The 14397-nt window shown below is 37.8% G+C and overlaps 1 long non-coding RNA gene across 1 annotated transcript; it reads right to left on the bottom strand.

Moving 5' to 3' along the window:
* Positions 1-958: 958 nt before the first annotated feature.
* On the bottom strand, positions 959-8718 carry LOC143397635 (uncharacterized). The gene is made up of 3 exons (XR_013155447.1): positions 8624-8718; positions 2873-3124; positions 959-1302 (listed from the first exon to the last, which is right to left on the bottom strand). It is a non-coding gene; the product is annotated as an uncharacterized LOC143397635 (long non-coding RNA).
* Positions 8719-14397: the final 5679 nt, after the last annotated feature.

The following is a 14397-nucleotide window of genomic DNA, read 5'->3' on the forward strand; positions in this document are numbered from 1 at the left end:
AGTATACAAAGTATAAACCCCTGAGAAGCAGAGAGAGAGCTTTCTTAACAAGGACAAAGTATAAACCCCCAAAGCATGCATGCCCCCAGGGACCCACCTCCTCAGATTGAACCCTACCTGTGTACTGTTACCATTAAGTTAAACCCCCAGGGGATTAGTGCACTGATTAGGTTAAACCTCTAATAACCCAATCATTTGACCTCCACACTATCTTGCAGTGTCTCACACATGAGCTTTTGGGAACACCTGATATCTAGACCATAATGGTGCACATATTTAAGATACAGTAAAAATACTTCACAGGTTTTTATTGATATCAATTTTGACTTGAGACTGTACTGTGTTTAAATCTTCCATTTGTATCTCTTTTCCTCTCTAATAAGAACTCTGGCTTTCAAGGACATAAGTTATTATAGAATTAGAAAATCCATTTTTAACAATTTTTTTCTTAGTTATCCATGGACCTTTATTAATTTATTTGTTTATATGTGGTGCTAAGAATCGAACCCCATGCCTCACACATGGTAGGTAAGCATTCTACCTCTGAGCTATAACCCTAGCATCAGAAAATCAAATTTTTATTCATACAGTTTTACCCCATATTGTACAGGTAACAGTTTAACATAGGATACTAATACTTCTGAGTGAACACTAATACATACTGAAAACATTGAAGAACATATTTTTGTATATACTCTCACAGTCTTACTAGTATTTTGAGCTGGAGATATTTTGTGACACTGTAATTCATTTAGGAACATTCTAGAGTCTACCACGCGGCCAGCGCAATGGTTTCATTAATGAGGTTCTTGGCATAAAAGTTAGCTAGCGAGATCGAAATAAACACACAGACTCAGTTACCTTTTTTCTATGACCAGGTCCGAGACGGCTCCCCTCTCTGGTTCCCTCCTCTAACCGCCCGGCAGGGCAGCAAGGATTACTCAGGGCTAGCAGGAGAGAGAGAGGGAGAGCACGCCAGGGAGTAGCCTTTTATTGGGGAGCAAGAAATTCAGGGGATAATTCCATCCAATGAAGGTTGAAGGGGGAGCCGCACTCCAAGGTCAGGGTCAGTGATTGGGCCTCCGGGGTCAGTGGTCAGTTACACCCCCACACGGACAGGTTCTCTCATCAGGAGAGGGCCGGGAAAGCTCCGACACAGCCAGAGCGCCTCAGACCCTAACCGGGAGTCACCCAGTCACGTGTGAGAATGGCTTCCGACATATTCCCCCTTTCTTTTCGCAAAAATGAGGCGGCGGTTCACTCTCTGGAGTTTTTGCATTCTTGTTCTGAAGACTCGCCATCCTACAATTACAACGCAATAAAGAATTAGCAGCAAAGAGAATAATCCAATAATGTACCAGGCCGAGTGTTTGAGAATATTTCCAGGGTTGAATCCATTTAACTCCTTCAATATTTGGTTAGCCAAAGAAGAAGGATCTGAAAAATCAGCTCTATTATTTTGAATGTCTTGGATATGGTGATGAAGTTCCAGAATATCCAAGCTATTATTACTATTTTGCCAAATACCTAACAAATGGTTTTTAACCTTCTCCCAATCCCAGAGAGAAGCATTGTACTTGGCAGCTGTAACACACACATACTTATAATTAGCATGGCATTTAAGCCTTTCTTTAAATTTTAAGGCTGAAAGTTCATTACCTATGTCAATAACAGTTGCCTCTAAGGCGTTTAATTTAGTTTCAATCTTTTCATCAATATTTACTTGATTACGCAGAGCCTTGGAAGTATTTTGAGCTAAATTATTAAGAAATTTTGCATGCTGAATATTCTGAGACAATGTCAGAGACGCAGAGACAGTTGATGCAATAAAAGAGACTAGCGCCAAAACACCAACAATTATAACTCCAATAGCACGTTTAGGTCTTGCCAGCTGGGCATGAATTTGCTGTAAGACTTGTAAACCAGCATCAGCATACCATGGCTCTGAAATATTAGCAGGTAATAAAACGAAAGAGGGCTGATGAAGTATCAGCACTCCTTTTCCTCCATTATACCTAGTAATACAATTGGTTAGGTTACATTTTTTACAAGTAACAATATATCTGTCATCTATCCATTTAACTTTTACATTTCCAATAATTAAAACATAAGGAGATTGGACACAAGCTCGTAAGCCATAGCAAGATCCCTCTTTACAGTTCTTGCCAATAAATCTTGGTAAGGGTTTGTCTGTAAAATGTAAGAATTCTGAGGCAGCAATTAAACGCCAAATATCTTTTTGAACACCACCTTTACTATAAGTCAAAATATTACTAACAAATCCTGCAGGTGTCATAGCAGAATTTCTTCGTGACTGTCTCTTATCAATTTTTGGAGACCAGTCTAAAATATACCCACTATCTTTAGATACCTTATGTTGTACAGGAAAGGGATTTATACAATCCATCCATTTAGGAAAGGTGCCAATCTCAATTGTAGAACTATTTGGACAGTGGTGTATCCGTGGAGGTTTGGCAGAAATGACTGGCTTATTATGGGAAAGTCCCATCTTAATTACTGATCTAGTATTAGGCTTTAAATCTCCATAAATAGAATTATTTGTCAGTCTAGGTCTACCAATCGCTGTCTTTTCTTCGAATGATACTTTCAGACAGCCAGCATGTTTATCGTGGGACCAACACAAGGGTAATTGGGCACTATAGCCAGAATAATTAAATCTAGTCACATGATTGGGAGTAATATGAGTATCTATAAATCCTCCCATCATGAATGAGTCATTAGTAAATACTGGAATAGATTCTCCAGTCCACACAGCTGGGTGTACCAGGGGTGGATCTGGGAAATATGTCCAGTAAGTGTCTACTTGATCCCCCTTTACCTGACAGCCCAGTAGGGCAATTACTGTTGTTACCATCATCATTGGGGTCCTGTTTTCTCCTAGGTCTCGAAGTATTGGGGAAGCCTGGGTTGTTAGCTTCTTCACGTCTTCCCATGAAATCAGCTTTTTGGCTGGGTCAATCTGGTCTTTCTTCATCCTTTTCCGATATCTCCTCCTTCTGGATGGGGGCTCCTCTGGGTCGATCCTCAGTCGCTTCAATCTGGGTTCTATCTCTTCCATGTCTGATAGCACGTTCAGGCACCCAAATAGGACGAGAAGAATTTTCTGGGAAAATACAAGCATGCCCTCTGCCCCATATAATCACCGGGTCTGGGCCCTTCCACTGACCGGTTTGTAAATCTTTCCACAAAACTCTGCCTAAAGGGCCTGTTACTGAGGGAGACATTTGTCTCTCAGCAGCAGTGTGACCTTCTGCGTCACAGTTTAAAAAATTTAAAACAAACAAGGCATGATTAAGGCTATTTTGGGGAGTCATAAGCTTATCCCCCCTTTTTAATTTTTGTAATTGAAGTTTAATAGATAAATGAGCTCGTTCTACAATGGCTTGACCTTGGGGGTTATAAGGAATTCCTGTTTTATGATTAATTTTAAACTCTTGACAAAATTGTTGAAAAGAAGAGCTCACATAAGCTGGAGCATTATCTGTTTTAATTTGCATAGGGCATCCTAAAACAGAAAAAGCTGCTAGGCAATGAGAAATTACATTTTGAGAATTTTCCTTAGTACGTGCTGTGGCAAAAATAAATCTAGAATAAGTGTCCACTATGACATGCACATAACACTGCTTACCAAATTGAGGAATATGAGTTACGTCCATTTGCCAGATTTGATTTGGTTTTAATCCACGGGGATTTACCCCTGATGGCAGAGATGGAGTGTGAATAACACACTTAGGGCATTGGCTTACAATCTGACGAGCTTGTTCTCTAGTAATATTAAATTTTTTACGTAAGCTAGAAGCATTTTGATGATGCAAGGAATGGGAAGCTAGTGCACAGTCATATGAAGACATCTGTTGACAAAAAGCTACGAGTCTGTCAATTTTGTTATTACCTGAAGCTAAAGGTCCTGGAAGATTAGTATGAGCTCGTATATGTCCTATGAAACATGGATATTTCCGCATTAGCACTGCCTTTTGTAAATTATGAAATAATTTAAATAACTCTTGTGATGAAGTATACCCAATAACTGAAGTTTCAATATTTTTAGTAACTCCGACTGCATATAAGCTGTCAGAATAAATGTTAATAGGCTCATTTGCAAAGTAAGTTAAGGCACAAATCAGAGCTTGAAGCTCTGCTCTTTGGGCAGAAGTATAAGAAGTTTGTATTACCTCTGTGTGAACACGACTATAAAATCCTGCTTTACCTGAACTTGATCCATCAGTGAACACTGATAAGGCTTCATCTATAGGATGGGCACGTACAATCTTTGGAAAAATAAGTGACGTTAATGATGCAAATTGTATAATCTTATCACGAGGATAGTGACTATCTATCTGGCCAGGAAAATCAGCAAAAGCGATTTGCCATGAGCTACAAGTTTGAAAAAGCCAATTAATCTGTTGAACAGAAAATGGAATAATTATGATATCAGGTTCAGATCCAATTAATTGTAAAATCCTAGTTCTACCCTTAATTACTAATTGAGCTATAGAATCATGAAAAGGAATTAATGTTTTTTGAGGGGAGTGGGATAAATAAATCCACTCAATAACTCCTAATTTTTGCCATATGGCTCCTGTTGGTGTATGTTCAGTTGGAAATATTAATAAATACACCATTTCCTTAGGATCAACTCTAGTAAGCTGTGCATTTTTAATTGCATTTTCAACTTTCCTTAAAGCTGTTTTAGCCTCTAAAGTTAGCTGACGTGGAGAGGTTGGAGAGGGATTTCCTTGTAATATCTGAAATAAAGGACTTAACTCAGAAGTAGTTAGTTTTAAGGATGGCCTCAGCCAATTAATATCTCCTAATAGCTTTTGAAAATCATTAAGGGTATGTAGCTCCTTAATTCTTATCTGAAGATTTTGAGGACGGATTGTACGTCCTTGAATTATCTGACCTAGATATTGAAAAGGAGACACTTTTTGAATTTTTTGAGGAGCTATGCATAAACCCATTGCTGAAAGCGAAGTCTCTAACTGAGTAAAAATTTCTGAAAGTACCTCTGAATTAGCATGAGCCAATAATATATCATCCATAAAATGGATAATATATGCATCAGGAAAGCTACTTCTTATGGGATCTATTGCCTGGTCTACGTATTTTTGGCACAGAGTAGGACTATTACGCATTCCCTGTGGGAGTACTTTCCAGCAATATCTTTTAACAGGTTCCTTAAAATTAATTGTTGGGACAGTGAAAGCAAATCTCTCACAATCTCCAGGATGTAACCTTATAGAGAAAAAACAGTCTTTTAAATCTATTACCATCAAGCTATAATCTAAAGGAATGGCTGTGGGAGAGGGAAGTCCTGGCTGTAAGGATCCCATAGGCTGAATTGCATGATTTATTGCCCTTAAATCCTGCAGCAATCTCCAATTTCCTGACTTTTTCTTAATAACAAAAATAGGTGTGTTCCAAGGACTAAGCGTTGGTTCTATATGACCAGCCTGAAGTTGTTCCTCAACTAACCTATGAATTATTTTAAGCTTTTCCCCTGAGATGGGCCACTGAGAAATCCATATAGGCTCCTCTGTGAGCCAGGTGATTTTTTCAGCTGTCTTAGGGATCGGGGAAGTACTCAGGGCCCCTAGTAAAAATTTTGGCTTGGAGCATTTACTAATCTTTGTCGTGGAGACTGGTTTGTAAACAGATACTCTTCCTGAAGGGTCTCCCTATCATCTCCAGGAAAATATCTCTGACTAACTTCCTCAACTGATCTCATAGAGTTAGGAGTAACTAATAATAATCCCATTTTGGTTAAAATATCTCTTCCCCATAGATTAGCTGGTAAAGTCTCTAACACATAAGGCTTGAATACTCCACTGTTTCCATCGGAATCTTTCCAATGGAGATAGTTGGCACTTTGAGCGGGCTGTGAAATCTGCCCTATGCCCTCTAGGTTAGCTGGCGCTACGTGTAAAGGCCAGTTTCTTGGCCAAAATCTACTGGAAAGAATAGAGATATCAGCCCCTGTGTCAATTATTCCGAGGAATTTTTTATTATTAATTTTAAGTTCTAATAAAGGACGCTCTTGTCGTACTAACTGTGACCAGTATACTCTGTCCGGCGGCTTAGAAGCTGAACTTACCGGCAGGTGTTTCCCTGCATCACAGGGCAATAAAATTAATTGGGCAAATGTATCTCTTGGAGTGAGCCTTAGGGCATAATTGGATCTTACAGTAACCTTTAATTGTCCTTTAAAATCTGAATCTATCACACCAGGTACTACCTCAATGGCTCCCTTTAAATTATTACGTCCCAAAATTAAACCTATAGTATTATCAGGAAGCGGCCCGAAAATCCCAGTAGGGATTTGTTCTGGTCCTGATTCAGGACTCAATTCAATTGTCCTTGAAGGCCCTAAGAAAACTGTCTGCGATCTATGTTCTGGTAAAAATCCCTCCGGAAAAAATCGCGGGCTGTCCTGGTCGGCGCCAGTGACGTCACACTGTGCGACCTCTCCTCGAATTCCCCGTATTGTTGCTCGGCCCGGGGAGGGGCCGACCGGAAGTTTTTTGTCCTCCCGCTAGGAGGAAATGACGGCGGGAAGGCGGGCTGATCCGCGCCATCTGGATCTGCCATGTGGGATCGAGTCCTACAATATCTATTATCGCCAGTAGATGGAGTCCTGAACTTGCGCATGCGACACTCCCGCGCAAAATGATTGTTTTTCCCACAAACGTAACATTTTCCGCGGGGTTTTCGCCCTAAATCCTGTGGCCTTAAGGTTTCTTTTAGGGCTGCGGCTAAAGCTACAGTCTGTAAATGTGTAGAATCCACATCAGAACACAACCGAATGAACTCAGAAACTGTGCCTTTCTTACGGTGCGGTCGGAGAATATCTTGACAGTATTTATTTGCGTTTTCAAATGCCAGTTGTCTGACTATGAATTCACTGGCTCCTGGATCTCCGATCGACCTGTTTGCAGCCTGGTACAATCGGGCTACAAAATCTGAATAATGTTCATTGGCACCTTGCCTGATTTTGGTAAGAACTAAATTGGATTGGTCCTTAGAGACTATTTGTCTCCAGGCACGCTTTGCACAATCAGTTATTTGATTGTATATTACAAAGTCATAATTTAACTGCCTTTCTAAGTCAGCAAATTCACCTGTCCCTAAAAACATTTCGACTGGTGTTTCTATATTACGTTTCCTATTCAGTTCTGCCTGTTCAGTACAAAAATCAGTCCAATAAGTTCTCCAGAGCAAGAAATCTCCCCCGCTCAGACAGGATCTGGCTACAGAAATCCAGTCGCTAGGAGGAAGGGGCTGGGAGCAAATATTATCTATCAGACTCTGTACGAAAGGCGAATTTGGACCGTACGTCTCACATGCACTTTTTAGTTCCTTAATGGTTTTAAAAGGAATTACAGCATGAACTCTAACTCTCTGATCTTGCTCATTAACTTGCTCAAAAACGGGAAAAAGTTGAAAGCCACTAGTATCCTCCCCCAATTCCTGAGCCTTCTTAATACCTCGCTGGAATGGGGTAAGAAAGGTCATCGTTAATCCAGCGTACCTGTTAAACTTTGTTCTTTTAGCGGGTATGGGCCGAATTTGAGTAGCCTGGGCAGGCGGTGTTAAACGCAGCCTGTCGAAATTTCTCTGTAAATCCCGAATTTCAACATCTGATTCTTCTCCCTCTGACTCTGAGACAAGGTCGGATTCTGCGCTATCACCATTTTGAATTTGGGCTTCTAAGTCACGTGGCTGAGAGGAACTCTGAGCCCCTCTAGGAATCTCTTCCACATTTTTCTCTCCAGGAAGATCGTCTACCTCCCTTGGAGGGCTCTCTAGGACCTTGGAGGTATCTCCTTTCTGATATTGCTCTCTATAATCTCCCTGTGGAGTAGCCTGATTTTGTAAATTTAAATTTACATTTTTAACTTTGGGCCTGGTCCCTAGTGCCTTTGTTTTTAAGTGGCTTAAGGGAAAAGGAATTAACTTAGCCTCAGGCGGGTTTTTCATTTGAATAGACTTGATGGCCCGTTGAATGCCTTTTAGCAGGTCCTCAGGGGGCCACGAATTCTGGCCCATATATTTAAAAAGACAAACTTCCAAAGCCGTCCAGGTTCTCTGAATATTATCTATGCCTCCAGGTAATTCATTTGAAAGACAGACCTTTTGTAACTTTCTTCCTAATTTCTCCCAAGTAAGTAAATTTGGAGACTCTTATTCACAAAACCAAGGACAATATTCACTTACAATCTCTAAGAATTGTAATAACTGAGCTTTCTTTATCTGTTTTCCTTTCTGATTAATTATACTGTCTAAAATAGTTACACTTCCTTATAGGTAGAAGTTGAATTTTTTATTTTAATTAATTTAACGTCTCTTTCCTTCAATATCTTAAGGTACTTTTGTGACCCAAATTGTCACCACTTCCTTTTGTGACCCAAATTGTCACCACTTCCTTTATCTTTACTTTTTTCTTTATCTTTATAGCGCGCGCTCCCACTCAATCTAGCTAATCTAGAATGCCCCCCTCGTGGGCGCCAATTCTACCACGCGGACAGCGCAATGGTTTCATTAATGAGGTTCTTGGCATAAAAGTTAGCTAGCGAGATCGAAATAAACACACAGACTCAGTTACCTTTTTTCTATGACCAGGTCCGAGACGGCTCCCCTCTCTGGTTCCCTCCTCTAACCGCCCGGCAGGGCAGCAAGGATTACTCAGGGCTAGCAGGAGAGAGAGAGGGAGAGCACGCCAGGGAGTAGCCTTTTATTGGGGAGCAAGAAATTCAGGGGATAATTCCATCCAATGAAGGTTGAAGGGGGAGCCGCACTCCAAGGTCAGGGTCAGTGATTGGGCCTCCGGGGTCAGTGGTCAGTTACACCCCCACACGGACAGGTTCTCTCATCAGGAGAGGGCCGGGAAAGCTCCGACACAGCCAGAGCGCCTCAGACCCTAACCGGGAGTCACCCAGTCACGTGTGAGAATGGCTTCCGACACTAGAGGACATTGTCTGTGTCCCTGATGGAAAGAGGGTACAAAGAAGAGTAAGACACATCTCTGATGTCTAAAATCTAAGGGTCAGCATTGGTGGTTTTTGTGGTATCATTCTGAAATAGAAAGTTGTAGCCATGGACTCTGAGATTTTTTTTTATACCAGGAATTACCCTCAGGGGCACTCGCCCACTGAGCCATATTCCCAAACCTTTATTTTATTTGATTTAGTGACAGGGTCTCACTGAGTTGCTTTGTGACTCACCCTTGCTGAAGCTTGCTTTGAACTCGGGATTCTTCTGTCTCGGCCTCCCAAACTACTGGGATTACAGGCATGCATTGCTGTACCCAGCTCAGTTTTTCTTTCTCTCTCTCTTTAAAAAAGATGAGAGAGAGAGAGAGAGAGAGAGAGAGAGAGAGATAGAGAGAGAGAGAGAGAGAGAGAATATTTGTAATATTTATTTTTTAGTTTTCAGTGGACACAACATCTTTATTTTATTTTTATGTGGTGCTGAGGATCAAACCCAGTGCCCTGCACATGCCAGGTGAGTGCACTACCACTTTAGCCACATCCCCAGCCCAGATTTTCTTAAATAATAATGATAATCATTTGATTTCATATTTCCTAAAATGAAACTCTTTCTCTCTCTTTTTACTTCTATCAGGAATAGCATACTTTTGGTGCAGCTACTTGATACTTTTAGCCTCCCTTTCTACTGTATTAGGCAGGTTTAGAGAACCCAAACTAGTAAGGTGGATGAATGGATGGATAGATTGATGTAAGAGGAAGGTGGCACAAAGGGAGATTGTACTTATTTTATGGAACTGGCACACATGATTATGGGAGCTGGCAATTCTGAAAGTTGTAGGACAGGCCAGCAGACTAGAAACTCAGGCAAAATTCACATGTTAATTGTCTTGCGGCAGAGTTTCTTCTGGAAACATCAGTCTTTTCTGATAAAGCCTCCTCTTGATTTAATAAGACCCACCACTTATGGAGGATAATCTGCTTTATTTAAAATCAGCTGCATGTGAGTGTCAATCACATTCATGCAAGAGACTCTTCATGCAAAATCTAAAGTAGTATCAGGGTATACAGCTAGGCACCATAACCTTAGCTAAGTTGACACTAAAATTAATCATCACACTTACGTTGAACACTAAATTTGTTGTCCCATATGAGGGTTCTTGAGAATGAGGAGTTATAAATAAATCATTATAATTATATACATAGAATATTATCATTATATGATTTTATTCATTGACATTGTTTTTTTATGATTGGTGAACGTACAGAGTAGTTCTATTAAGAAAATTATTCTAAAAATATTAACATTTATCCATGTTCATTAAAGCAAAACAAAAACTGTTCTGTTGAGGTTCTTAACATTAAAAAGAACATAAATTGAATTCTCAGTAAATGTTCATATATATTATTTAGTATATTAGCCATAAAATTGGGTATTTATGTATTTCTTAATAACCAAATTTTTAAAATACATATTTTATTTATTTTTTTTTTGTATTTGTAGATGTACAGAATGTCTTTGTCTTATTTGTTTATTTTTATGTGGTACTGAGCATCAAACATAGTGCCTTATGCTTGCTAGGCAAGTGCACTACCACTGAGCTACAGCCCAGCCCTGGTTATTATTTTTAATTGTCTCATAAAACTGTGCTTTTTTTTTCAGAATTGCATTTTATGGTTGTTTAATTTGAAAACATTGAAAAATTTTAAAAATTTTGTTGATTTGTTTTTTTCAACAGCTTCTATTCTTGGTGAATTAGGATTCAAAAATTTTAGAACAGGTTGATACAGTTATACATACTAAGGTACCTGTTCATCTGAAAGCAAATTCTACCAAATTGAGATTACTGTAATATTTTGATTTTTTAAAAATAGTTTAAAGTGTAAGCATCACAGGCCATATTAGTTCACAGATATTGTTCTTTTTCCTCTATTTCAGGTATTTCTAGTCAACAAAATTTTTAGAAGACAAAGCTTGTCACATAAGTTTTATCCATTTTACAGGTCTTGAAAATTTTACCAAATTTGTATCCTGGTAATTTTTAAGCATTCTTTGGTTTGTTTCATTCCGTCATATATTGTAAACTTGTTTAAATAAAAAATATTGGTTCCCCTTAAATAAACTACATCCTAAATTAGAAGATTTCTGTCTTAATTTGGGCTGCTATTATAATATAGCATAATTTGAATTAAATAATTAAGTAATAAGCATTTATTTCTTATAGTTATTAAGACTAAGAAGTCTAAGGCCAAGGTGCTGGCAGGCTCATTGTCTGACAAGGGCCTGATTCTTGGTTGCAGAACTGAGTTGATCTTATGTTCTTACATGGCCTTTGTGTGTGTACTGTAAGGAAGGAAGGAAGAGACAGAGAAAGATATTTTCTCATCCTTTTATAAAGTCATAAATATCATCATGAGGGTCCCAACTGCATGACCTAATCTAACCTCAATCACCTCCCAAATGCTGTACCTTCAAATATGGTTACATTGGGTATTAGGAGTTCAAAAATGAGAATTTTTTTTTTGGAGGGGGGGCACATTTTTAATCCACAGCTACTTACAATTGACTTTGAACAAAATAAAACCAAGATTTAGAAAGTGATTGAACATTATCAGTGTGCCAAGTGGATCTTTTTCTTTGTTACTTTTTGTTTTTGTTACTGGAGATGGAACTCGGGGGCAGTAAACCACTGAGGCACATCCCCAGTTCCACTTTTTGTATTGTATTGAAATATATGGTCTCACTGAGTTGCTCAAAGCCTTCACTCACCATTGCTGAGGCTGACTTTTGAAGTCACAATCCTCCTGCCTCAGCCTTCCAAGCCCAAGCCGATGGAATTATAGGATTGCACCACCATGCCTGACTAGCTTAGTAGATCTTGAAAGAGTAAAAGAATTCTAAGACAATGAACAACAACAAAAACATGTACTACTATCATGAAGTATTTTTTACATTTGATATCATCTTTGTCACAAAAACATTTTAAATTTATTTTCTTTGTGTATAAATTTTCATAAAATTTGATAGACTATCTTAGATTCTGTGGATGGAATTATGAAATTGCTTCCATTTTTATTTGTAGTGATATGTTAGAGTTATATGGGCACAGTTGTGAATTATACACAAACAACAAATCAAGTCCAAGGTCGATTGTTTCATAATTGTTTTTCTTTTAGTGAAAAATGTTATTTTTACTCTGATGCTATGTATGCTCTACCAAATTTTATCTGTATTATCACCACAAAAATAGAGTTGGCTTTTATTCACAGAGTTTATTTCTGTGAATTTTTCCATTGTTAATTTAATCACAACTTCAAAATGAATACTCATGGACCATTTGCTTTGTAGTCATTCATCCAAGTGAATATTGGTAAAGTTTGGTAAAATAGTGGTAAAACAGAATAGTGATAAAATTTGGATTGCTCTGCATATGTTTTTAGCTGAATACTTATGTTGTGCCTTTTTTTTTTTTTTACAGCTCTGATACTGTAAATAATTGTCCTTTATGTGGTCTGTGCTGGATTTTTTTGGGGGGGTGGTGTTTCTTGTTAAAATTTTGAGCAGTAAAAATACTATCAAATATAGAATTGAAGTGCTGTGTAGTGTTCCTTAGAGTAAGAAAGCTGTGAGATACCTATAGAAAACGAGTGTTTCAGAAACCTTCATTCACACCTATGTTATAGTGCTGTTAACTGAGTTATTAGGGAATCAACATACATGAAAATCAATATATATTAAACATCTTGAAACATAAACATACATAAAACAGGCTACATTTGATCAGTTGATGAAAATGTGACCAGAGACTGTCAGCCTAACCTTGTATCTCTTAGGAGTGGTAGGTATTTTGTTATTTACCAATTAAGTGTTCATGGTAACATTATAAAACTTAACTCTTCTGAATAATGGAACCAATTATATTTTTTAAAAATATATTTTAGTTGTAGTTGACACAATACTTTATATTTTTTATGTGGTGCCGAGGATCAAACCCAGGGCCTTGCACATGCTAGGCGAGCACTCTGCCACTGAGCCATAACACCAGCCCGTAATTTTATTTTTATTGTTGAACTATTCAACTGAATTGAAATAGAATTACAGCAATATCAGGTGTTTCATATTGTATAGGATGAATATTCAAAAGGTTTACTTAGATTTCACAAATTAGGTGCAGAAAGCAAGCCGTTATTGGAACTGATTTTTCTATTTGACACTGATGGAAAACTGAAATCAGGAAACTGTAAGTTTCTTCTGTTAATGGAACCAACAAAGTTACATTCATCACTTTACCTTGACTGTGTAAAACAATTTTGAATCAGAATTGAGATTTTTTTTTAAAAAGTCATTTGATCTAGATGAAAAATCAAACTTTATAGAGCAATATATAAACACTTTCTCTACCTACTTTTATTCCATTGGTGTATTTGAGTAAGTCATAAGCAGGGGCAGCAGCACTGGGTATTTCTTCTGGGTACTCTTTTTGAGAGTCAGGTGTCAGTTATGATACTTATAAGAGGTAGGTTATACTGCTATGTGTCTTTCCATATATTAACTATATGTTAAATTGATAACTGGCTTCACTGTATGTGTATCTCATATATGACTCTGAGCTCATGCCAGAGCCTGAGTAAAAATCACAAATACATTCCTGCTTATTTCAATATCCCCATAAAAAATGATTGGACAATGAAAAATCTAGGATATATGATAAGTTGGTTAGGGAACTGAAACACTGGGCATAAATTGGGATTGTCTTGGGGAAACTGACACACATGGACAGTTTACCTTTCAAATATCTCAAAACACCAAAGTCTTGATTACTGTTTTCCCATCAAAAATCTATGTTTTTCAATATGTTTCACTTGTTTGTGACTATTTTGTAATTTCCACAGCATTGTGCACTCAGAATGTGAAGTACTGTGCCCTGTCAGTTGTATTCATTGTGTCATTTCTTGTATTTCTGGAGCATTTTCTGTTCTCATTAAAACTTTTATTAAATTTTTCATGCTTTCACTTTTAAACTAAATATAATACTAATAAACCATGCAATTATTTTCCCTGAAATTAGTGTTCTTCTATTATGTTAGTAAATACACAGTATTTAAAAATAAAAGTTGAAAATGACAAGAAATTAATTTACACACACACTCTCTCTCTCTCTCTCTCTCTCTCACACACACACACACACACACACACATATATATATATATATATATATATATATATATATATTTGATATAATTGGATTATCTATGATTACAATACCACTTTATATTTTATTACAGAATTAATTGAACATATTTACTCTATATTTTATTACCAAAAGAGTTTTGGGAAATAGGTGAGTGACAATGCTCTTTTGAAGAGCCGTTTCTGGAACATTAAGTCATT

Source organism: Callospermophilus lateralis, chromosome 4, assembly GCF_048772815.1.
Source record: "Callospermophilus lateralis isolate mCalLat2 chromosome 4, mCalLat2.hap1, whole genome shotgun sequence".
NCBI lineage: Eukaryota > Metazoa > Chordata > Mammalia > Rodentia > Sciuridae > Callospermophilus > Callospermophilus lateralis.